Here is a 25,036-nt window from a genome sequence, read left to right as displayed (position 1 = left end):
ATCAATAGGGACAAACTCTTCAACGAGGAGCTTTTCAGTGCATCAGAAACACACACACACTATTACACATGCTAATGTTCTCACAAGCACAACATGTATGCTACACTTTCCTCAATGTTTGCTTTGACTGAGGTGCTTATTATCAGTTGATCAATTTCCAGAAATGTTTACAAAACCTGAATGGTGAATGATAGTGGCTGACATGACAGATTGAAAACAGAGAGAGATGCTCTCAGGATGAAAGTTTCCACCAATATCACTAGGGCAGGAGGTAGGCAGAGATTAGTGGAGGGTGGGTTTCACCGCTACCTTCTAAAATGAACTTTATTTCCCACCACAGTCCTTCTAGTTTTGACTCTAGTATTTCCCAAATTAAACTGTGATTAAGAATCCTTCCAGAGGGATCTGTGCCTGAGGTTTCTCACCATATACTCACTTAATTGCCATTAAATGAGCTTTTCCACAGTCCTAATATTGCTGATAAAGCAGTGGATGCAACTTTTAAAATCCCAGAACACATTGGGCTTACAATCTAATGGGAGAAGAAAATGTTCAAATAAAATACAGGATAAAGAAAATTGAAATGTTCTCAAAATACAGAAGCAAATTCTGCACCCATGTGAGAGGTTCTGGGAATGTTTTACAAAGGTCACTGACAATAATTTGTGAACTGGGACATGTGTCAGATATGGAGCACTCAAAGAAGGAAACATGTACCAAAATCCAAAGCTGTGTATTTGGAGGTGGTAAATCATAGGAACTATGGGCTAGTTGTAATTGTTGTCTTTCATCCTCACAGCATTCCTTTGAACAAATAAAAGGTGTTTCTCTCCCCACTCCTTTTTCATGGACACAACATGTCTAAGTGAAAAAAAAATAGCCAAGTGATTCTAGAGCTAGGACTTGGAACTAAATTCTACAACCTACAACCAAATATGCCAAGAGTAGGGTGAGTGGTAGACCAGTTGTCCATCTTTTTCTAGTTGAGCTCTTACCTCACCTCGACGTGTATTTCCAAATCATCTTTAGTTTCTGCAAATCATCTTCAGAATCTCTACTTAGTTATTAGATTGTTGTGAATAACTGGCTCCCGGTTGCCTCACGTTTGGTACAAATATGGTTTTTGTACCAGTTTTCTAGAATGAGGCTCTTATTTCACAGACTGCCTAGAAACTAGATTCCTGTTTTTAGTTCATGCATTTTGACTATTCCCACTGATCACACCTAAGATATCATGTTCTGTCTTAATTTGAACTTCATTGTGTTATGATCCTGTTTATGTGCTTACCCAGACTTTTGTTTTAACCACATCTCTTTTTGTTAGCTGGGGTCTAGGGATTGTAATCCAGCATGGCTATAAAACACTGCTTTGAAATGTTGCTGTCTTATGAGATGCCATGGTTTCTCCTAGATAAACTGCTATGTCAAGATCTTCTAGTTTGAACATCACCTTGTGACCTCACTTTCTCTGTAGCCACGGTTCACAGAAATTCTTCTTAGATGCTAGGCTAAGAGTATCCTGCCTTGTTCAGGTTTATATTACTTTGAAAATAGCAGAGATAATGTTTCTCTTCTGTCTAAATTGTTCAAAGACACTATGTGTTTTCCTAAAACAGGAAGAGATAAATTAAAGAAAGTGTTTGCCTCTAACAGTAAATATTTTAAGAATAACTACAATCACCATGAATCTGTGAGGATAAACCCTGTGATATATAGTCACATATTATAATATAAATTTCCATCAGAACTCATTTCTATTGATATATAGAGAAAAATGTATATTTATCATGTGTCTATCCTTTCCTTTCACTTAATTTGTCCAACCTCAAGTTACGGGAAACTTTGTACTTAATTCTTATACATACATACATACACACACATGCTGTGGATATCGCTCTATATAAATAAAACATTGATGGCCAGTGACCAGACAGGAAGTATAGGCGGGACAAGGAGAGAGGAGAATTGGGGAAAGAGGAAGGAGGGGAGGGACACTGTAGCCACCGCCAGGACAAGCAACATGTAAAGACGCCGGTTAAGCCACTAGCCACGTGGCAAGGTATAGATTTATAAAAATGGGATAATTTAAGATATAAGAACAGTTAGCAAGAAGCCTGCCATGGCCATACAGTTTATAAGTAATATAAGCATCTGAGTGATTATTTTATACGTGGATTGTGAGACTGCGGGGCTTGGTGGAACCTGGAGAGAAGCCCTCCAGCAACACACACATCATATAATTATATATATAACATGATGCATTGTGGTAAACTTTTGAACATTTCATGACTTTTTGTGAAGTTCATGTCTTAATGTCAGAAGGCTCATTTGTATATCTGCTTAAAAAATGGGAAGTTATTTTCACTTATTAAGGTACTTATAAATGATTTTGAACTAAAGCACAGTAATTCTCCTAAAAACAAAGTCACTTCTGGGTAAAATAATTGCCATTCTCTGTCTCTCTTGGTAGATATAATGGTATCATTTTCCTTATTTTATATTTTAAATATATAAACTTTACATTTTAAACTTCAGTAGATCTTTCATGAATACTTCATTGTAAATATATTTAACATAAGTTAGGAAGATGAAGTTTCAAAGCTAATGCTACCTTTTGTTCATTTTGTTGTTGTTCTTTGACGAGGCGATCACTTTGTATCTCAGGCTATCCTGGATTTTACTGTGTAGCTTATTGAACCATAGCTACCCTTATGTCTCTTCCTCCTATATGCAGGGATCACTGACATGAGATCCATTCTGAATTTTGATTGTTACTTTTTCACACATGTGACCACCCATAAAGTTTGTCATCTCTGAAGGCGTCATTACTTGACAGCTCTGTCTAGCAGGTCTTTATTGCTGTTCAATTCTAAATTGCCTGAGCATGACTGCAATTGCTAACTGTCAATTTCCTGCTGGCTACCTTGCCATCTAGCATTGCCAACTACTTTAAGGCCAACAATGACCTTCTTTCAATTTAAAGTGCACTTTTCTTTGTTCCTATATTTTGAGTCTGTTTTTGTCTGTCCTATGTCTGAGACCCTCTATCTCAATTACATTTTAGGGTATAGCACTGGCAGCTATAACCAACTTCAAGTATTATAACCACCCACACCATTTTATTTGCAGAGTCCTTACATCATCTTCAGGTCCTTGCCTATCTGTGCATCCCATTTTTTTTTTTGCTATATTTATAAGGTTCACAAGTATATACTCATAGTATTTTTGCTATAATTTATGTTTTAAATGTACAATCTTATTCAAACATTTGTGCATTATACTTATGGCACCATTCACATACAAGCAATAGGAAATATTCAGAGATGAGGAGCACGGTGACAAAATGACTTATATATACATATTGGGCTGGAATTTATAGCTATCCTCTGATAGATCCCTCCAGCCTATGGGCAGATGTTGCAGATGGCTTCAAGTAAACCTGATGTTTTATAGTCCATCCTGTTTATTGTCTTCGGGTCTATTCCCTCTTCCTTTTTTAAATGTCTCACTGGCAGCTTTCTTATGCAGTTTTTGTGTGTTGAGAGTTAATACAGTGTTAGTCGGACATTCTATCTCTCTGACAACCACCTGAGTGTGTGTGTGTGTGTGTGGGGACAGCTAAAGGAAGAAAAGATATATGATACACTTTGCTCACATTTTAAAAAGTCTGAGTCCAACATGGTGATGTGGGTGCAGCGACATAGAAAATCTTATATTATACATGCTAGGAAAGAGGGGGGAGGGGGAGAGAGGGAAAGAAGGATAGAGGGAGAGATGGAGAGGGAGACAGAGAAAGGAGGAGAGAGAGAAGAGAGAGAGAGAAAATCAGCAGAGTTAACAGACAGCCCAAAGAATAGAAGAAAATCTTTACCTCAAAGGTTTAATGTTCAGAATATACAAAGAATTGCAGAAAAATAAAACTGCCCTTTTAACCAATAGGAAATAAACTGATAGATAAGTTTCAACAATAGAAACACAATTGGCCAATAACTTTTTAAAATGCTCAATGCCCCTAGTCATCAGGGAAATGTAAATTGAAATTGCTTTGAGATACTACCTCACCTCAGAATGGAGATTTACAAATGTGACAGCAAATGCTGGAGAGGATGCAGAATGAAAGGGACCCTTATTACTTGTGAGTGGGATTGAAAATGAATACAGCCATATGGCAATCAATTTGGAAATCTGTCAAAAACTTAAAAATAGTACTACCATATAACCCAGCTATCACAGTCTTGGGAACATACACAGAGAATTCTACAGGCTATCATAGAGATATTTGCAACAATGTTTATTGATACTTTATTAACTAGAGAAGTAATGAGAATCAATCTGGTTCTCCATCAACAGATGAATGAATAATGAAAATTTATTAAATAAACAAATTCACACAGAAATGTGTGTGTTTGTGTGTGTGTGTGTGTGTGCATGTGTGTGTGTGTATGTGCGCGCGCGTGCGCACAAGCGCTGTGTACACTACTCACTTAAATGGGAAAAAAGTTAATTTTGCAGAAAAATGGTTAGGTTCAGAATGTACAGCTTGAAGTGAGGTCACACCATTTCAGAAAGGAAGAAACCAAATGTTCTCCCTCATATGTGGATCCTATCCAATAATATATGTATATATTAATGGAAGTTTTAGGTTGAGTACATTATAACATGGGGAAAGATGAACAACAAAAGATACATATGAATGTATAAGGAAACATGTAAGTTAGGTAATGGGTATGGCTTGCAAAGGAGGATATAAAGCTAACTGTTTCTTAGTTTTAATTTTATGGTGTTGGTGGGGGAAAAGTGCATAACAAATTTTCAATGTTAAATGTGTAACATTGACTGTGGAGCTTCAAACCTTCCATTCCAAATGCTAATTCCTTTTTTTTTTTTTTTTTTTTTTTGGTTTTTCGAGACAGGGTTTCTCTGTGTAGCTTTGCGCCTTTCCTGGAACTCACTTGGTAGACCAGGCTGGCCTCGAACTCACAGAGATCCGCCTACCTCTGCCTCCCGAGTGCTGGGATTAAAGGCGTGCGCCACCACCGCCCGGCTCCAAATGCTAATTATTAATCTATAGAATTTGGTTGAGTTGCTTAGATTATGGGTTTTGTTTACTTTGATATGTGATTTTTTTAAAATTTAATTGTAAAGTTTTTTAATGATAAAGCTTATGAAGACGAAAATAGTAATACTAATAAGATAAAGTGCAATATAGAAAGATGAATTACAGGATGTCAACCGTTGGCCTCCATATGCTCCTACTTGAATATGTATATCCCCCACATTCATATATGACAAAATGAACAAATAAATTAGAAGTACTCAAACTATGACTCAGTGACCTTGGTTTTCCATGAGCAATCCTGTCCCGTCCTCTCTTGTCTGCCAGTACATCTATTTTATTAATACAATAACATCACTGCTCATTTGTTCTGTCTGGTCTCTTCCACAGAGATCAAAACCCTGCCATTGTGGGCAGCTCTCTACCATATCTAATTGTTTTGCTCCTCTTGGGTGTCAAACATTTCTCTGTATTTGAATATCATCTCAGTGCATAAGAGGATGCACTCTGAATGGCATGTTTTACAACAATTTAGACTCTCTGTCCTCCCTGAATTGATTTGTGTTTACCTTACTCATACAACTTATTAAAAATGTTGCACTGAAAAGAAAACGCTTGTGCTGGCTAGGTTTTGTCATCCTGATACAAACTTGAACAAAGTGGCAAAGGAGAACATTAATTGAGGAATGCATCCACAGGACTATCCTGTGGGCATTGTCTTGATGCATAATTGATGTTGAAGGGTCTGTCCCACTGTGGGAGGTGGCTACCCTGGGTAGGTGATCCTTGGCTATAAAATAAAGCATGATATGCAACCAGTGGAAGCAAGGAAGTGAGCACTATTCCTCAATGGTCTCTTCTTAGTTCCTGCCTCCAGGTCCATGCTTTGAGCTCCCTCCCCTTAGGTCCCCTAGTGATAGAAAGTAAGCTAGAAGCCAAATAAACCCCTTCCTCCCAAACTTGCTTTTGGTTATATTGTTTACCAGCGACAAAATGTAAACTTAATCCTCTCTTTTTTGGGGGGGGGTATTTATTTATGCCATTGTCTATGACCCATTATTTAATATAAATTTATGAGATGGGATGTCTAGTAACATTAGTTGTGATGCAGTGAAGAATGGTCTCTGGGCCTTTCCTGCTCCTCTGATATGTCAGATTAATTTACATAGTCCTAAACAATCCTTCAACTGGACTCATCTAGAAAGCATTTCCCATTTGTTCAAGACTACAGCCAGCTGTCTCGCTGCAAAACTATCTATTGCATCTCTGGTTCAAAGGGCCTAACATCCCTCCAGCCAAGGAGCCGATAGTGGTCAGTTATAACCAGTTACACAGAGCAACATTTTGCAAGGACCACCTATTCTCATAGATGGACATTAATTTTTAATTCTTGTCCATGCCCTCCTTTCTTCATGCTAAACTAACAATCTTTCTCTGAATCCATTGTGGTTTGTCCTGATAGTTTTGATTTTGTATTTATCAGAGGTCCCTCTGTGCAAATTCTGTACAATATCTGTAAAAAACTTTAACCTGTTTTGATATACTCAATAGTGTGTTCTTTAGAACTCTTCTTTTTTGAACGTTTTTCAAAAAAAAAAATGATATACTCATTGTTTCTGTTCCCTGAGTACTTTTTGCAACATAATACATTATAAACATTTATATCCAACTTGGTCTTGTCTCCTAGGCTGCCAGCTCCTTCAGAGCAGCTGGGGTGTTCTGTGCATTGCCTATATAACTGAAAGGCTAAATAATTTGTTGCCTAGACTTAAATAATTGGAGGAATGGAATAGCACTCTTAGATATAAAGAAAAGTAACTTGAATGAAAGATTGAATAGTTCTTTTATGTTTTAGAATTTCATTAACACCTTGATTCTTTAAGATGCAAACTTATGAAAGAAGAGTATTTTCTTAATCTCATTATATTTGTGACTCTCTTAGCAAAATTTTGGGATACATGTATATGTTCCATTGAAGCAAAGAAGACAAACAAACATGCATGTGTGAACTGGTTTTAAAAATAAAGTTTTTTATTTTTTTTAAAAGTGTGTTAACAATATGAAGTAGCTTTAGTTAAAAAAGAACATCAAATTAATTTCTTCCAACTCATCGCCAACATGAATTAATATGCTGCTGAATATTAGAAAAGAATAAATTAAATATAAAAAACACAAAGTAGAGTAAATTCAAGTGAGAGTTGATTCAGACATTCAGATTTTTATTTGTATATGATATATATATCATATCATTTAAATTTTGAGTTGTAAATTTGAGAGACATATCAAAGTTCTTATATGCAGTAAAGAATAAGCTTTTATCTCTCACTTATGTTCACTAAAATCACTCTTTTCAGTGTACTTTCCATTATTAGTTCAAATAATAGGTATTGATTTACATTAAATAGAGTTACATGTCTATAAATATCAGTGTTAAAGAAGGCCTTACAGTAAATACCACCCTCCCCACACAAGGAGACTTACATACACACACACACAAACACAGATACACAAAACACACCTATACATTACTAAGCGAGTCAATAACAATAAAAATACTAGCAAGAGTCAAGACTAATTGAGCATTTACTACATCCAGCTGTAGTCCTCAGCATTCATAAGATGAGTGCACACAATCTCAAGAACACACATTTTTCAGAAAAACCCTAGTAGTAGGCATTTTTATCATCCTTTTCATGTGATATAAAGGATATAAAAGGATATAAATTGTGAGAGAAGACATTTTACTCCCATGGTGTGGTGGCAGAAAGTATTCTTACCACTGGTGCAGGAAAACAAGGAAGCAAGTGTGAACACACCTGTTGCTCACTCGAGTTGCTGAGCAGACCCAACCAAGCACACACAGAGACTTATATTGCTTACAAACTGTATGGCCACAGGAGGCTTCATGTTATCTAGTTCTTATATCTTAAATTAACCCATTTCTATTAGTCTATAAGTTGCCATGTGGCTCGTGGCTTACCAGTATCTTAGGTATCTTAACATCTTCTCATGGCGGCAGCTGGCAGCGTCTCTCTGACTCAGCCTTCCACTTCCCAGAATTCTCTTCTCTGCTTGTCCCGCCTATACTTCCTGCCTGGCTACTGGCCAATCAGTGTTTTATTTATTAACCAATGAGAGCAACACATTTGACATACAGAGCATCCCACAGCATAAAAATACCTGTACTCATTTCTAGGAACAGTTCATTTTTCCACATTGACACAGTGCATGGGCATACAATAGCATCTTTTGCAGTATATCCTGGCACATCAGCAGAACATGCTTTTGTGAATACTGTGGCCAAGATGACTTTCTCACCTTCTAGCTAAAGAAATCAATAACACATAAAACAGCTAATTCTCTCTTTTCTGTAGAATTTGACACTAAAACACTTTGACCTCAATTTATGTTGTCTCCATCACAAACATTACAAAAATAAATTTGGAATTGCCATTAGGTGAAGATAACTCATTCCAAGGCCCAGTGTCTTCTAAAACTTCTTGGCAAAGCATCCACTGAGTAATGCCTCTTGCCTTCTATGCTCTTCTTCCTCAAGTCTCAGGGCAACTCTCTTAGAAGCAGAAAAGAGAAAGTCTTCATAACTCACTCAATTCTGAAAGTGCTGTGCTAGCTCTAGGATGCTCCATCCAGGATGAGAAGCAGATTTAAAAATCCTAATCTTAATTATTGAATTCCCTTGGTTCCCAATTCTACAAACATTTCACATATGTGCTCTACTAAACACACTATATTGAGGATTATTATTTTAAAATATGAACTATTTGCCAAGAGTGAAATGTTTTGTGCTTAATCAACAAGCTTGAATTATTCAACAATTCATATGTATATCATTAGAAAATTTCTTCAGTAGTTAATTGCTTGATCCCATCCAACACTCGTTTGTTGTGGATGGTCTGTATGTCAAATTGCTGTGATTGGTCAATGAATAAAACACTGATTGGCCAGTGGCCAGGCAGGAAGTAGGTGGGACAAGGAGAGAGGAGAATTCTGGGAGTGGAAGGCTGACACAGAGAGACACTGCAGCCGCCGCCATGACCAGCAGCATGTGAAGATGCCGGTAAGCCACCAGCCACGTGGCAAGGTATAGATGTATGGAAATGGATCAATTTAAGATAAAAGCACAGTTAGCAAGATAAGGACAGTTAGCAAGAAGCCTGCCACGGCCATACAGTTTGTAAGCAATATAAGTCTCTGTGTTTACTTGGTTGGGTCTGAGCGGCTGTGGGACTGGAGGGTGACAAAGATTTGTCCTGACTGTGGGCAAGGCAGGAAAACTAAAGCTACAAATGGTGCCCAACGTGTTGGCAAGAGTTTCCACCTAAAACCTGAGAAAAAAGATTCTAAAAGGGAGCTAAAAACAGTTTCCTAATTGTCTCTCTCAAATGAGCAGCAGCTGTCGGTTTGAGTTACTGGCGGGTTCCTGGCGTGTGCGCTCGATCTGCAGTATGGTGGGAATGAGGCCTCTGCAAGTGGCACATTAAGCTGCGTGGTGGATTTAGCCTTTGCTAGTACAAAACAAAAAGAGGTTTCTGGGCTACACGCTGCTTGGATAAAAGCACAGACCCACGATGGCTCCCAGAGCTGGCGGAAAACATACCACCGCCATGTTGGGAAGCTGAAGTGGGAGGAGCCAGCAGCCACAGCGCCGTTTCAGGCTTAGAAGGCTGCAGTTTAAAGCAATAGGCTCAAGGTAATATAAAACATAAGCCACATAAAGATGGCTACCACACAGAGAATCTGGATTATGTTCTCTTTGATATTCGTAACTGAAGAGAAACATTTGATTGCAAAAGCTGTTGAGTTATGCCAAAATGTGTATTTTAAAGGCACCTTAACTTCAAAATTTGGATGTAAGGATATGTTGCTTTGGAAAGGAGGCTCTGCTTTTGTTTCTACAGAAAGCCAGAGGCTATGGATTTGTTCCAGATTAAGATACATCAGGTTTGACCAGCCAAGACCACCTGAAAGGTCTCCGATGACACCATGGCCCAGATGATCCAACATCCAGAATCGTTTCAAGGCAACTGGCTCAGACGATACGGTCTCAAGGACTACTCCATGATCCTAAAATTTTCTTTGTGTCCCCATAAGATACAGCGCCCCCCTCCAGCAGGAAGTAGTAAGAGAAGCTACGCCCAAATTCCCAAATATACCAAGCTGACTTTGGAGGTGTGTAAAAGTTAAAATCTCCCTTTTAAAAAAAAAGAAAGGGGAAGTGCTGTGGATGGTCTGTATGTCAAATTGCTGTGATTGGTCAATAAATAAAACACTGATTGGCCAGTGGCCAGGCAGGAAGTAGGTGGGACAAGGAGAGAGGAGAACTCTGGGAGTGGAAGGCTGACACAGAGAGACACTGCAGCCACCGCCATGACCAGCAGCATGTGAAGATGCCGGTAAGCCACCAGCCACGTGGCAAGGTATAGATTTATGGAAATGGTTAATTTAAGATAAAAGAACAGTTAGCAAGAAGCCTGCCACAGCCATACAGTTTGTAAGCAATATAAGTCTCTGTGTTTACTTGGTTGGGTCTGAGCGGCTGTGGGACTGGAGGGTGACAAAGATTTGTCCTGACTGTGGGCAAGGCAGGAAAACTAAAGCTACACTCGTTTCTTAAACAATTAGTCCTATGTATACGTTTTTTTTTCCTCATGAAGTTGCTTTTCAGACTTCTTTTCTTTTAAATTTTGTAAACAAATTTGAATATCTATTAAATATTACAGTTGGCTCAAATTATCTTAAAAACTAATATTAATAGAATTTTGACTACTGAAAAAGTATACATTAAGCTGCATATTGTTTCATTTGCTTGTCTAGACGTGTTAGTATTTCTTGAAAGGTACTTTTTTTTATTAACATAAGTTACAAAGTTCCCCAATTCTTTATTGTCTGCTTGTGTAACTGAAATGTACTAAAAATAAAGGATTAACTCAATGCATTTCATTGCTGAGGACTCTTTTATAAAACAGAGGTGGAAAACAAAGCTAGTTTATGTTATAAATACAAATAAACACAGTCCAAAATCTGTGATGACTATATAACTCACTACACATTAAATATTTTAGTTTCTGTCAAATTTCAGTTAAAACACTTATGACCAAATGTTTATGATAAAAAAAAAAAACTTGGTAGATTCTTTCAAAACATCTGAATATAAAAGATGCAGAAATTCATTTTGGATTCCAGTATCATAGAACTCAAATGGAAACATCAAAAATATAAATGAGGCCATCCCTCAACATTGGTCTCTTATTTTCTTTTTTTTTTTAATTTTTGAAATTAATTTTACATACTAACCACAGTTTCCACTCCCTCCTCTCCTTCCATCTCCCCCCACTTCCTTTCTACTCCACCCCATCCACTCCTCAGAAAGGGGCAGGCCTCCCATGGGAGTAACCAAGCATGGCATCTCAAGTTGAGGCAGGACCCAGCTCCTCCCCCTCTGCATGAAGGCAGAGCTAGGCATCCCACCATAGCGAATAGGTTCCAAAAAGCCAGCTCATGCACCGTTAAAGATTCAGATCCCACTTAAAGGGACCCGACAAACAGACCAAGTTACACAACTGTCACTCGCATTCAGAGGGCCTAGGTCGATTGTAGCTGTTGGTCTAGCTAGATTCAGCGAGCTCCCACAAGCTCCAGTCAACTGTCCCTGTGGGTTTTCTGTCATGATCTTGACACACACATGCTCATATTGTCCCTCCTCCCTGTCTTCAACTGGGCTCCCTGGGCTAGACCCAGTACTTGGCTGTGAATCTCTGCATCTGTGTCCATCAGTTCCTGGATGAAGTTTCTATGATGACAATTAGGGTAGTCACTAATCTGATTACAGAAGAAGGCCAATTCAGGTACCCTCTCCACTATTTCTAGGAGTCTTAACTGATGTCATTATTCATAATAGACAGAACATGGGAACAACCTAAATGCCCCTCAACTGAAGAATGGATAAAGAAAATCTGGTACATTGACACAATGGAGTATTACTCAGCGGTAAAGAACAATGACATTATGAAATTTGCAGGCAAATGGATGGAACTAGAAAAAATCATCCTGAGTGAGGTAACCCAGACCCAGAAAGACAAACAGGGTATGTCCTCAGGCATAATTGGATGTTAGATATAAAGCAAAGGATAACCAGGGTACAATCTGAAACCCCAGAGAAGCTAGGTAACAAGGATGAACCTAAGAGGGACTCATAGATTGCCCTGGGAAAGGGAAATAGATGAGATTTCCTTGGTACACTGGGGATGGGGCTTGGGGGAGAGAGGAGAGGAGAGAGGATGATGAATGAGAACATGAGGTATCTGGATGGCTGACTTGTCGGAGGGTCTGAGAGGGAGAGCAATAAAAGACATATCTTGATAGAGGGGGCCATTATGGGGTTAGGGGAAAACCTGGTGCCGGGGCCTCTCCATTTCCAAATAGCTCTAAGTTTTCTTCATGATACATTAAGCTAAATACTGTAAATTTTTGTTTTAAAGATGAAACATTGCCAGGTAAAAAGAAAGAATGTTGTAGCATGTTCTCCTATATTCTCGGTTTTATAAACTAAGTACATAGATGTGACCTTGGCACAGAGTAGGCAGTCAAAGAGTTAACACTTATTTTGATGCCTAAATACGTGAAAAGAGAGTGAGATGAATTGATTGCTTGATTGATTGTACTGACATTTATAAAACTGTTTCTAAGCCCTTCCTCCTCTACCATTGGTTTAATGAATCGATGGGTGCTGAGATTAAGTTACAATCCCTACTACAAATTACAAGTTTCCTATTTCCCTAGATGTATAATTCACATATTTTATCACAGAACATCTACTAAGAAAGAATGGTTTTGTCCATAAAAATACAAGATAATTTGCAAGATACACATAATTAGTCTAAAAATCCTACAATCTCAAACTAAGATACCAACATAGTAACTACACATTGCCTAAGTAGAAAGTTATCTAGAAAGCCCAAAACTTATGGTACATTTGAGTGCTTGAACTGAAAAGTTAGAAAACGAAATGGTAGTATTCTAGACAGTTGATGAAGAGACTTGCATTAAAGTATAGGAGAGAATGTACACACGTACCCCCGAAAAAGTATACATTTCAATTAGACAAATCATTGCCAGAATGAAAACTTTCAAGTGTGATGACTCTTCTTTCATGTGATCTGAGAAATGCAAAGAACTGCAAAGGATATTTCAGGGACCTGTTCCTCACCATGCCTCCTTGCTCTTCTTAAGACCTTTGTGACTGCTAACTTGGTATGCCACATACAAAGAGACACACACTCAAAATTATAAAGTACTAATGATTACCTGACTCAGACAAAACCAGTATTTGTGTATTAGAAAACATGAGGGAACCCTGCAGAACACATAGCATCTTTTACCCATGTCACTGGCATGGAGATATTTTCCTCAGAAGTGTGCGGTAAAGGGAATTGCTATGATCCCACTGGTGTGTTCTCTTAAGAGAAAAATAAAAGCTAAAAGTCTACACATAATGAAGTTTCTCAACTGGAACATCATATCCTATGTATACACATGGCACAGAGTTGCTAAAAGAAACTAGGAAAGAAGGTTCTTGTGATAATAACCACAACTAGTCCAGTGCATGTGTTAATAGAGAGGCTAAAACAGAGATAAATGCACTCCCATACACAGCAAAATACAACTTTAACGTCCAGACTGCTCACTGAGCGAGTAAGATTCTATCAACTGGGGACAGATTGATACAAACAGCTTTTAGGAGAATTAACTGTTAGAAAACTAAGGCTTTCTCTTAGTCAAGATTGATCCTGTGTGAAAATAACAGCATCCATTCTCATGGGTCATTCAATTCTGTTTTAAAGCTCTGAAGGAAAAAGAAATGAAGGCAAACTTCATTTCCAAGCAATGCATCACTATACTTTGAATTCACAGTACAAAACTTCTATAATCCTAATTTTTGAATCTTTTTCAAATCCAGTGATTTTGAAATTCACAGTATCTACAAATATAGATTTTTCTCTAAGTACGATGAACTCCCAAAGTATACTTAAAAAGTTTTTGAAGTTTGATTGATTCCATATTGTCTTGAGTCTGATGAAAAGACCCATTCTTTAGATTGCATTAATGTGCGCTGGACACTATAGGCTCAGATTTGTTCAGGAGTGAACAGAATGCAGGAGTCAAATCAAACAATGGTGATGCCAAACAGGACCAGGCTGGCAGAAGACAGAGAGTGAGACATTGCTAGAACCCCTGCTGCCTTTCAGCACAACTTGAATACCCCAGATTCTGATTTCTAATTATTAACAATACTGCTTTGAAAAGACAGGGCAGATACTTTATGCTTTAAAAAAAAAGAAGAATAAAAATACATCTAAAGAGCAAAAGCACATCAAAGCCAAATGAAGTGGTTATTATTCAAAACTTTATTGCAGTAGACTGACAGAGAGCTTTTCAAATAAAAAGCATGTTAAATTCAGTCACACCTATTTACGTGTCTGCCGTCTTTATCTCATAAAGAAAACATTTCAATCAACTTAAATAGTCTGCCCCTTTACACCATTAGAGCAGACATCTGAAGAACTAAATGTATATTTTTATTAAATTCTCTTGGTAGCTTAGGGACATTGTCAGTCAATTAAGAGATTTTAGCAAATTTGTATTTTAAGATCCCTATCAGATTCAATCAATTATATCCAGAGCAGTTCAGCAGCTGTAAACATACTTGATTTGCTATAACATGAAAAGGACCCTCAGATGAAAATACCAATATTGAGAAATAATTAGAACATGCAGAGCTCTCCATCACTCTGAAATGCATAAACACAGTGCTACCTACACACCCTAAAGCAGTTAGTACAATAAACTTTGTAACGGGAAAAATACCCTACACTATTCCTTAAAATTATTTGCTATTATCATTTCTTTGGGTTAAAGGGGTATATTTGCATGGAAAGTAACCCCAAGTTCATTTCTAAAACTGAAGCCTTGTACTTACTTGGTAAATGCTGTATTTGCTGGCCAGGCACAACTTTAGAAAAACTGTCCCAAAGAACTGTCATTTAGCAATTAACAACTTGAACTCATTTTAAATGTATAACCCTACTGCTTTGACTATTTTGCCCTTTTTGCCATTAGTAGCAAAATATGAGTAAATAAGGCAGAATGGTATTCATATACAGAATAGTTTAAAACATATATAAAAGATTGCAGTCCTATGGTATCACTTACTTTCTGTTTTCTAAGGAAAAGCTGAAATACCTGCTATCCATTTTCTACTACAAATTAGTTTGCCAGATACAGATCAGCAGCTTTTCCCCCCATCCCTTCAAGCTACATCTGTCCCTCCTTTTAACGATGCTAAACATTGCTCTGATTAAAAGCTTACCAGATAGGAACACTTCTCTCAGCTCTCAGTCCTTGCACTCTTCTCTCCGTGAGACACATCCACCTCTGTTTCGAATGAGAAGGTAAACGGAACAGGCTCTTACCCGAGACAGAGAAAACAATTCGTTCAGCTAGATCCAACAGTGCTCTGCGCAGCCTGGCAGCATGAGTGATCCTTGGGCCTCACACAAAAGCAAGATAATTGGCTCTCAATGAAGACATGTAAACATCCATCATCATGGCACTCCGGCTGAAACTGAACGCTGCCTCAGCTGTTCTGTGTACTCCGACTGGAAGATGATGTCACAAACATCAACTGGGTGTACTCTCATTGGCTTCTGTTACCTGGAATCATGTCTTAACCCTAAACTGTCAGCTGAAAATCAAAATGCTTCTCTCTAGCTGTAATTTCTGCTGAAAGAAGAATGAGAATTCTAAATAAGTTGTTGGAGGATGGCATACAAAAATATTGCCCTCCAAGTAGACTAAGACCTATGCAACTGATTTATTACTTAGGATATATTAGGAATTTTATTACTCTGGTGCATTTATTTTTAAAACTGCTACTTTTTAAAAAAGGCGATTAACTGGAAGAATAAGGAAATGATTAGAGTGATTGCAGTTTGGATTATATAATTGTTTAGATTGATTTCATAGTATGACACATTTGCATTTAAGAAAGTAAAGAAAAAGTATAACGTAGATAAATGTGCAATTCAATCTGCCCAGGAAAACATCTGTATTTTTAAGTTTCTAAGAGAAATAGAAAAAAAATAGCATATTTTATTCTCTGATGTTAAACAAGATCTTCAGTTTGTGCAGTAAAGCTTAAATTATGAAATATTGAAAAGTATAACTTTACAAAATGCTATTAAACATTGGATTCTAAAAATAGGTAATTTATAATTTTCTAAATAATGGACTCTAGGTAAAGATTCCTTCTAATCCCTTACCATTTCCAAAATGCATAAATTATTTTACTGGGTCATTTCAATAAAAGTTCCAAAAGTTTACAATGACTAGGAAAAAAAAACTGCCCCTCTCCCCTACTACTTTCTGACAGTTATGGCCATTGAATTAACTCATTCTGTGTATCATTTGTATGTGATCCTGGGGACAGGATTCTAGATGGACTTCAAGACGCAAGGCTATAATTTACAATCTGTAAGAACTTGATCCCATTAGCATCTATTATAAAGAGCAAGTGTGAGACTATCATCCATAGCAAAAATGATATACAGTAATGTGTACACTTGCCATACAAAACAAAGTATATTACATGGTAAAAATCAATAATATTGCTATGCATAAGATCATATATTCACTTCAGTGATGTTTATGAGGGTTAAAATGAAACATGAACTCAGTGCTCTCAAAATAATGAAAGAAGAAATATGTTAAACTCTTTAAATTTAAACTTTGACACAATATGGCAAATCAGTTTGGTTTATAATAGCAACTCACACTAAGGGATTTTTTTTCTTCAAAGTTGCTGCCTTTCCAGGATTATTTTGGATTTAATCATATTACTCAAGCCTAAGAAGAACCTAGATTTAAAAAAAAAATCTATTTGTCAAGATGTACTTTGAGCTACTGTGGAAGACACTGCTCATTTACTTCTGCCTAAAATCACAAGGTTTTAGATGGAAATCTGTATGACATGGAAAGTGAAATAAAATTGAATTACAAATCAGAAAGATGAATTTGGACAATGGGAATGTCAACTGTACTTCTGGCAGACAAATGATAAAGCTACAATATTATATTTGCTAAGAGGATATGTCATGGAGAAAATAATTTATAAAGTAAAATATGCTCCTCTACTTCATGTTTTATATAAAATATTAATGGTATGAATATTTAATGCCAGAGATAGATAACTAGAAAAAATTAGGTTATATCCAGCTGCACTAGAAAACATTCTGATATATATGCCATTCAGCTCTATCTTTATGATAAATGTATATTACAATAATTAAATGCACAAAATGGTAATATTTCTTCCTTTGCTTTGCATTTGCTCTAGTGCTTTCCATACAACTTCCAATAGCCTTAAAAATGGATCAAAATGAGAACTGGAGAATGATATGAGGAGTACCCCATTGTCATTTTGTATCAGTTACTTCCTTTCTATACATGATTCACCTATAGGTGATTTTCTAAGTACACAGTACAGGTTTCACATCATAAAAGTTATAATTTTAAGATGCATATTCTAATGCATATATATTCAAAAGGTTAGTATCTTCATCAACCAGTAATTTAAATTTTCAATAACATTCTAAGTGAAAAAAATATTTTCATATCTTAAAGGTTTGTATGAATTATTAAAATTAGCAAAATGTATTTTAACTAATAGGAGAAATAATGGGGAGAACAGTGGAGGGGAAATATTTGTTAATATTATTACTATAATCAATGAGCATTTAGTCCATAATTTTATTTTAACTTATTGGAGAGAGACTTGTGTGTGTGTGTGTGCAAGGGGGTGTGTGTTTGCGTGAATGTCTGTGTATCTGTGTGGAGGTCAGAGAGTGTATGTGCTGGCGCTCACAGGTGCCAGAAGAGGGCAATGGCAATGGTTACCAGTGGAGCCAAAATTACAGGCAGTTGTAAGCTGCCTCACTTGAGTGACGGGGATCAAACTGGGTCCTCTGCAAGAGCACTACATCCGCTTATGTGCTAAGCCATACTTCCAGCCAATATATATATATTACTTTTAAAAATGCATAGGCATATTCAGAGAGGATTTGATATAAACCTAGGATATAATTAATTGTATGTGAAAATCAATAAAATGACTGGGAGTAATGTAAGTGTCCTCTTTGCAAGAAAAATACAAACTGCATGTTATTTTTTTGAATAATAATTTTAACATTAATACACACCATAGTAAAAAAGCATTCTTTCAGTACTTTGAAAAAATGTTCAATTTTCATCATAGGGAAATAAACTTTTCACTTTAAAATACACTTCTTGACATTGCATCACTATTTATTATTTATTCCAGCTGTGATGGTCAGCTAGCATTTCTGAGTTCCAAAGAGAATAAAGTATGAAATTTAAAATCATATGAAAGAGGAAAACCACTATAAGGAATTAGTGTAGTCTTTATTTTTAGTATATTTATTATTGTATGTGTTATGATATAAAGAATATGGAGGCTCTAAATTATTTTTTTTAAAACCTGAGAAGTTATTTTGTAGTTCAGGCAAGTACATCTCACTCAGTTTTATTACCATACTTACGTGCTATACATTTCCCAAGAGCTGAAATCACTGCAGTATTTAATTGCCTGACAATTATTTCTGTTACATCAATTTTGTGGTTAAACTAATTATTTATATTATCAAAACAAATCAGCACTAGAGGCTAATTAGACTAGAGAAGCCATCGTACACTGTCTCTCATCTTACATATTAATAAGGTTTAGGTTAATATTAACTTTGCAAGAGATGATCATATCTTTCAGGTGATAATTTACAGACAGAGCATAGAAATTCAAACAAGCTTTAAATGGCCCTAACCAGTTTTCCTTTGAACAGTTAAGAATACTAAATTGCAGCATTCTGCATCATCTTGAAGCAGAGACTTGCCCATTACCTAGTTATCCACAAGATGGCAGCTCTGGGTATTTAGCCACTAAGGAATTTAATGTGATCCTGTTTTAGCTAATCATAACATGTAAAGCATGTGAATAACTTATAAGTATATATGTCCCTAATTATTTGATCTCCTAATTTTAGAATAATAAAATCTATTGAAAATACCAATTATTTAAATCACCTTAAAATATGTGATTTCAAAACACTGAAAGCTAGCTAACCCAGTGTCCAGCTATTTCATGATGAATAATTTCTGAAGTCACTATCCTTATAAGTTCTTGCTTTGTTTTAATTTTGTTTCAAAACAACGTATTTCTTTAAAATGCAAAGTTAGCATTTAAAACAAACCACTGCAGCAGTTTACCTTACTGAGACAGAGAGCTATGACAACCACATTTTCCATCTAGTCAGTTCCAGATATAATTTATTTTCAATAAGAATATCTATTTACTGATGGCACCTGAATCCCCCTTTAATATGTAATCATTTTCACAGTCACCCTTTTTTTTAATATCTACCCCAAATCTCTTTTGTTTAGACTCTACGTATACCATCATTATCTTTGTTTGAATACAGATAATTTTTTTTAAATACTCGGAATTATTGGGTCACATTTCTTTTCAGATAGTGGGTAACAAGTAGATACTTACTTGTGTTTACATGGCAGTAACTGTCACTTTGGGGAAGGATGAAATAATTTGAAAGGGATGACAAAAGGTAAAGAGAAATGTGAATCCTCATATATGAAGGCAAGGATCGAATGCAATTTCAAAACACCTGTTTGGAGTGCAACTTGCCCTATTTTAATGTATATGTTGAACATTTTAGATGACAATGGGAACTAAAATCTGATAGATACACAGACTTGTGTTTATCATGTTCTCTGAACAGTCATGTGTCCTGTGTTTACATGTTCCTCCTTCATTAACGGCATTTGATTTGATTTATAATGTCTATTTTTGTAGAAGCTTTTACAAATATTAATACCTCAATTGGCTCTTTGTATGTGTGTCATGCTATTCAAAGTTGATCAAATAATGGTAATTTTCCCATCTTAATGAAGTAGAGTAATACTGATATCATGAAAATTCAAAACTTGTATCTTGGCGAAAAATCATCTAGTGGAAATCACTTTATATTCTACCAAGAAATGGCCTCTTTATGCTAAATCCACAGTGCTTAAAACCTAGTTTCAGACACATCGATATTTCTATATGAAAGACACTGAGAAACAGTACCTTCCATGTTTATTTATCAGTACTAGTCCTTCCAGATACAGAATTACTTAAAGTATTCCGAACAATCCAATTATCACAAGTAGGCTTAGTATTATTTTAATAATAAATGAAACAGTGATATCATCACCATCATTGCCTTTTCCACCACTACTAACTCAGACTGGGATTATTTTGGACTAAGAACGATTCTAGCTATTCTAAACATTTTTCCTCGCCTGATTCATTTGTCTTATTTTAAACACTGCAAGAGAGAGGGTAAAATTTTTATAAGAGCTTTTATTGTATATGTTGTTTTGTGTGTCTAATGCAGTTCTACGTCTTTAACATGGACTATTTCTCATTAAATAAGAAGTCACTGTTTGTGTGTGTGTGTGTGTGTGTGTGTGTGTGTGTGTGTGTACAGCATGCAAATGCATCTGGGTATAACAGCTGTATTTTTGTGTCATTATAATCTGTCACAGGAGTTGTTTTTCAGCGGATCATTTAGGTCTCCCATTACTTCAGCCTTTTTCTTAATTCTTCTCTGTCTTCTGGAGAATGAAACTAGAATGTCTTCTTTAAACGTTGCTTTGCCCATCTCTATTAAATAACTCTTCTTTGCGTTTGTGAGCTATTAGCTGAAAATGCATTGTGCATCATTCACCACTTCACCTGCAGTTATTCAGCAACAGTGTAAATCTGTGAATTCAAGATCCAAATTACAAAATGCCTCGTTGGTTCTTTGGTAGCTAAGTAACCAGCATCCTTCTAGGACTTTGTAGGGGGGGATTTGAACCCATGTCTTTAGATAAGATCTTGGTTGACTGTTGGCTAGGATCTCATGATCCATGTTAATACCTGGACTCATGTGATCACTTGGATAGCTAAAAGATCTTTATGATTGCTCAAGGCAATAGAAAGTGGTATTAGTAAACTATATATGACATAGTAGGCATATAGTTTGTTATGTCTTTGTGTATTTGGAAAATGTACTGAACACATTTTTAGGTTAAATCTGCACAAATAAAAAAAATCACTAGCTGGCAATGTGAACATACAGGAGACAACTTGATATTGTATTTTCCTCCAGACACAATCTCCTTTGGAAGCATTGTGCACTGTGACTGACAGAGGATCAAAACTTCTTAAAGTCACAAGGGCAGTGTTCCTATGTCTCAACCAATCTGAAATCAAAATCAGTTAAGATGCTAGAAACAGACAGCTATTTTCCAACAGCTTTGATTGGAATATACAGGATAAGTACTGTGCAAAATATAGGTACCTTATCTGGTACCTCATGTGACAGGTATAGTTTGGATGGATGTTGCCTAGAGGACATGCATTAACAGTTTATTGGATCTCTTACAGTGCTCTTGGGAGGTGGAGGAATCTTTATGTGGAGCTCTGTGAAAAGAAGGTAGGCTGGCAAGTGTGTGCCCTTGAAGATATACCCCTCTAATTTTCAATGTCTTTCACATCCTGACTGCTCTGAAGTCAGCAGAGTCACATATCATATGGGTACATTCTTGTTCATACATACAAGTGCATGTGCGCGCGCGCGCGCGCACACACACACACACACACACACACACACACACACTACAAATTCAGTTACAAAATGAGGAATAACCACTCAAAACAGAAAGTTAAAAAAAATCTATTTCAGAGATAGCATTCCAGCCCAGGGCCACAAAGGCTCAGAGCCACTGTATAATATAAAATGTACTTAGTCCAATTTCAAATGTCATCATCATTTTAAAAGTTCTAACACTAATCAAAAGTGAAAAACAAACAAACAAAAAGCCAAAAACCAAAAAAACTACAGTCTCTACTGAGACCCAATACAATCTGCAAGATGTGAAACCCTGTATACTTATGGCAGCAATATGCGCATTCTAAAATAAAGACGAAGAAAATAAAAAAAAAAAGTCTGAATCAAAGCAAAACCAAACAGAGCAAGCATCAAATCCTGTGGCCCCAAGTCTGGCATCCAGGCACATGGTGGCAGCCATTATTCTTACCTCAATGGCTTCAGCTTTATGAACAACCCTTCACAGTTCACATGGCCTCTCTTTGGGGGTACTTCCACTCAACACAGCAGGCAACCAACATTCTTGGCATCCTCAATATCCTGGGGACTCAACTGCAACCAAGGCTTCACCCTTGTATCAGTGACTTTTTTTCACTACCGTGACTAATTTCTGACCAACACTACCTGAGGGAAGAAGTGCTGATTTCAGTTTGAGGCGACACAGCACATCCCGGCTGCAGACACATGGCAGCTTAGCTCTGGACCTGGGCTTGTGTTCCCAGTTAGGGAGCAAAAAGAAGTAAATCCTCATGCTCACATTATTTTCTAACCTTTATTCTGCCCAAGACCCCGCCCCATCAATGGTGCTGCCTGCAATCTGGGTGGTTCTTCTCTCTTCCACTAAACCTTTCTAGATTCAACCTCATAGATATTCCCAACAATAACTCTCAAACGTCCATGTGTCAGGTATTCTCTCCAAAGAGCACCTGCCCCTAATCTACACTGACCTATCTCACAGTAATGCTGGGTTGGTTGTAGTCATTTTGTATTTGTTTGTGTGTTTCCTTTTTTTTAGTGGAGTCTTCTTGGCAGACCCTGGACCCTGTGGTTCTTTTAGACTGCATTTCTGTAAAACTGTGCTTCACACAAGATGCCAAGTTCTATTAACCTGATTGTGATGTAGCTGGACCTTTTTGGACCATGCTACAGTACTCTCAGAGTATCCAAGCAATTGAACTGGCATAAATACATTGCAAGAAATTCATTTTGGAGTAGAGAATCCATATCTTTTTCTTTCATGGTACTCTCCTTTAAAGTGAATGTTTTGCAAACGTTTGCATTTTCACAAGTTGTAGCCTATATTGGGTGGGGTTGTATCATCGAGGGTCCATTCCTCGTGTCTTTGGTGCAAACTGAACAACTTCTTAATAGTGGTAGTCATTTTAACAATGACACTCACTTTGCCTTCACTCACCTTGTCTATAATTATAAATATTCAAACTTCTTTCCTCATCAATTTGAACTTTTTTTTTTTACATTTTTCTATTATACTTGCTTTTATGGAAACTTACTTTCAAATCTCAGTGAGCAATGACCACAAACAACAGAACCACAACATACATGTCATGTTCTTCATTAATTTTAGTTAGTTCCCTCATACTTTTAACATGCTTTTGGAATAGATAAAAAATGTGATATTGTAACACGAGTAGCTTTCAGTCCAAATCCCAGCGGTCATGTTTCTACCTAAAATCCCACATGAACAAGATCCACTGATCACATTTTTATCAACACACTAGCTTTCTAGTCTCCAAATAGAAAAACCTTTAAATGTGATATATTATGTCCCCCAAAATACTGTGCACCTTAATAAAGTTTATCTGAGGATCAGAGGGAAAAGCTAGCCACTATAGGAAATATAAAGGTCAGGCAATGGTAGCACAAGCCTTTAATCCTGTCACTCAGGAGGCAAAGATCCATCTGGATCTCTGTGAGTTCAAGGCCACACTGGGAACCGGGCCAGGCATGATGGAACATACCTTTAATCCCAGCACTAACCATAAAGGTCTGGAGGTCTGTATAGACAGACAAGAAGTAACAGAGCTGAGCAGGATAAGGAAGTGATGTAGCTGGGCAGAGAGAGGAAGTGAGATGCAGAACAGAAAGGTATATAGGCATGGGTACACAGGAAGAAGGTCTCTTTGGAGACTGAGGTGTCAGTCAGGTGAGGTTATCTGTGGCTTGTTCTATTTCTCTGATCTCTCAGTTTTTCATCCCAATATCTGGTTCTGGGTTTTTAATTAATAAGACCGTTTAGCAATCCATCTTACATTTAAATATTGCCTACAATATTTTAGAGATATTTTTATTCTGCATCTCCTAACTCATTCACAGTCTTCCTTCAAATGATTTCCGTAGGATCAATAACCATGTGGTTAGATTAATCATAGCCATGCAACTACTTCATCAGTACACACTTAGTCATCATCACCAAGACAAAATATCTTACAGAATCAGCTTAAGGGATGGGAAGTTTACTTAGGCTCCTGGGTGTGCAAGATTAAGTCTTCCACAGTGAAGGGCATAGCAAAGGAAATACTCATTCCATGATATTATGAATGTCCCATGGCTGTGTTTCACAATGCTAGAACACACAGTAGACAGTAAACAGAGAAAACAAATGACAGTGGTCATTTCTGTTTGTCCATCAGGCCCCTCCTCCTCAAGGATCAACAGTCTTCAATGGACTGCCTCTAGTGGATGCAACATGGCTCAGATTATGAGGCTGTGAGGAAGAAGATTTCACATTCAAGCAATTACAGTATTTTCCACTTCTGAATCAGATGTATGGCCCTTAAGTCTCTGTGACAGAGGGGGAAATATAAATATAGAATTCAGCTGTGTATAGGGTGCTCCAGGCCACCTACATTCTTTTCTCAAATTAATTGTTGACACACAGAAAATCTTCCATTTTAAAAATCTGAAATTCAAACTTCTCTCTGTCTTTCCTTTAATTTTCCATAAGCACATGGTGAAATAAGAATCAAACATGCAAACATCCATCCAAACACTCTTTCACATTTCTGAGTAAAATAAAAAGATATTGAGAATTAAAAATCCTATTAAAACTAGTTTTTAGGAACCTAAGTAGTGCCTATTTCCATAATGGAAGCCAAGTTCTACAGTGCCTGAAAATAATAAAGTGAAAATCTTGGGACATAGATATTTTATATTTGAAGAA

The 25,036-nt window shown here is 36.8% G+C and overlaps 1 protein-coding gene across 6 annotated transcripts in view; it reads right to left on the bottom strand.

The window, feature by feature from the left end:
* Mgat4c (MGAT4 family member C) overlaps positions 1 to 25,036 on the bottom strand; it is a 675,471-nt gene that overhangs the window by 228,884 nt on the left and 421,551 nt on the right. Inside the window, exon 1 of one of the 6 annotated variants that reach the window (XM_042263295.2) lies at positions 15,444 to 15,723. The exons of 3 other annotated variants lie outside the window; for them this stretch is intronic. The gene's annotated coding sequence lies outside the window, so the exon portion shown is untranslated. Of the gene's footprint in view, positions 1 to 15,443; positions 15,724 to 25,036 lie in introns of those variants that run through there. 2 more of the 6 variants (XM_042263296.2, XM_042263297.2) reach the window with 2 other exon arrangements.

Source organism: Peromyscus maniculatus, chromosome 18, assembly GCF_049852395.1.
Source record: "Peromyscus maniculatus bairdii isolate BWxNUB_F1_BW_parent chromosome 18, HU_Pman_BW_mat_3.1, whole genome shotgun sequence".
NCBI lineage: Eukaryota > Metazoa > Chordata > Mammalia > Rodentia > Cricetidae > Peromyscus > Peromyscus maniculatus.
The sequence above is the reverse complement of the archived record's forward strand: the minus strand, read 5'-3'. Positions and strand labels throughout refer to the sequence as shown.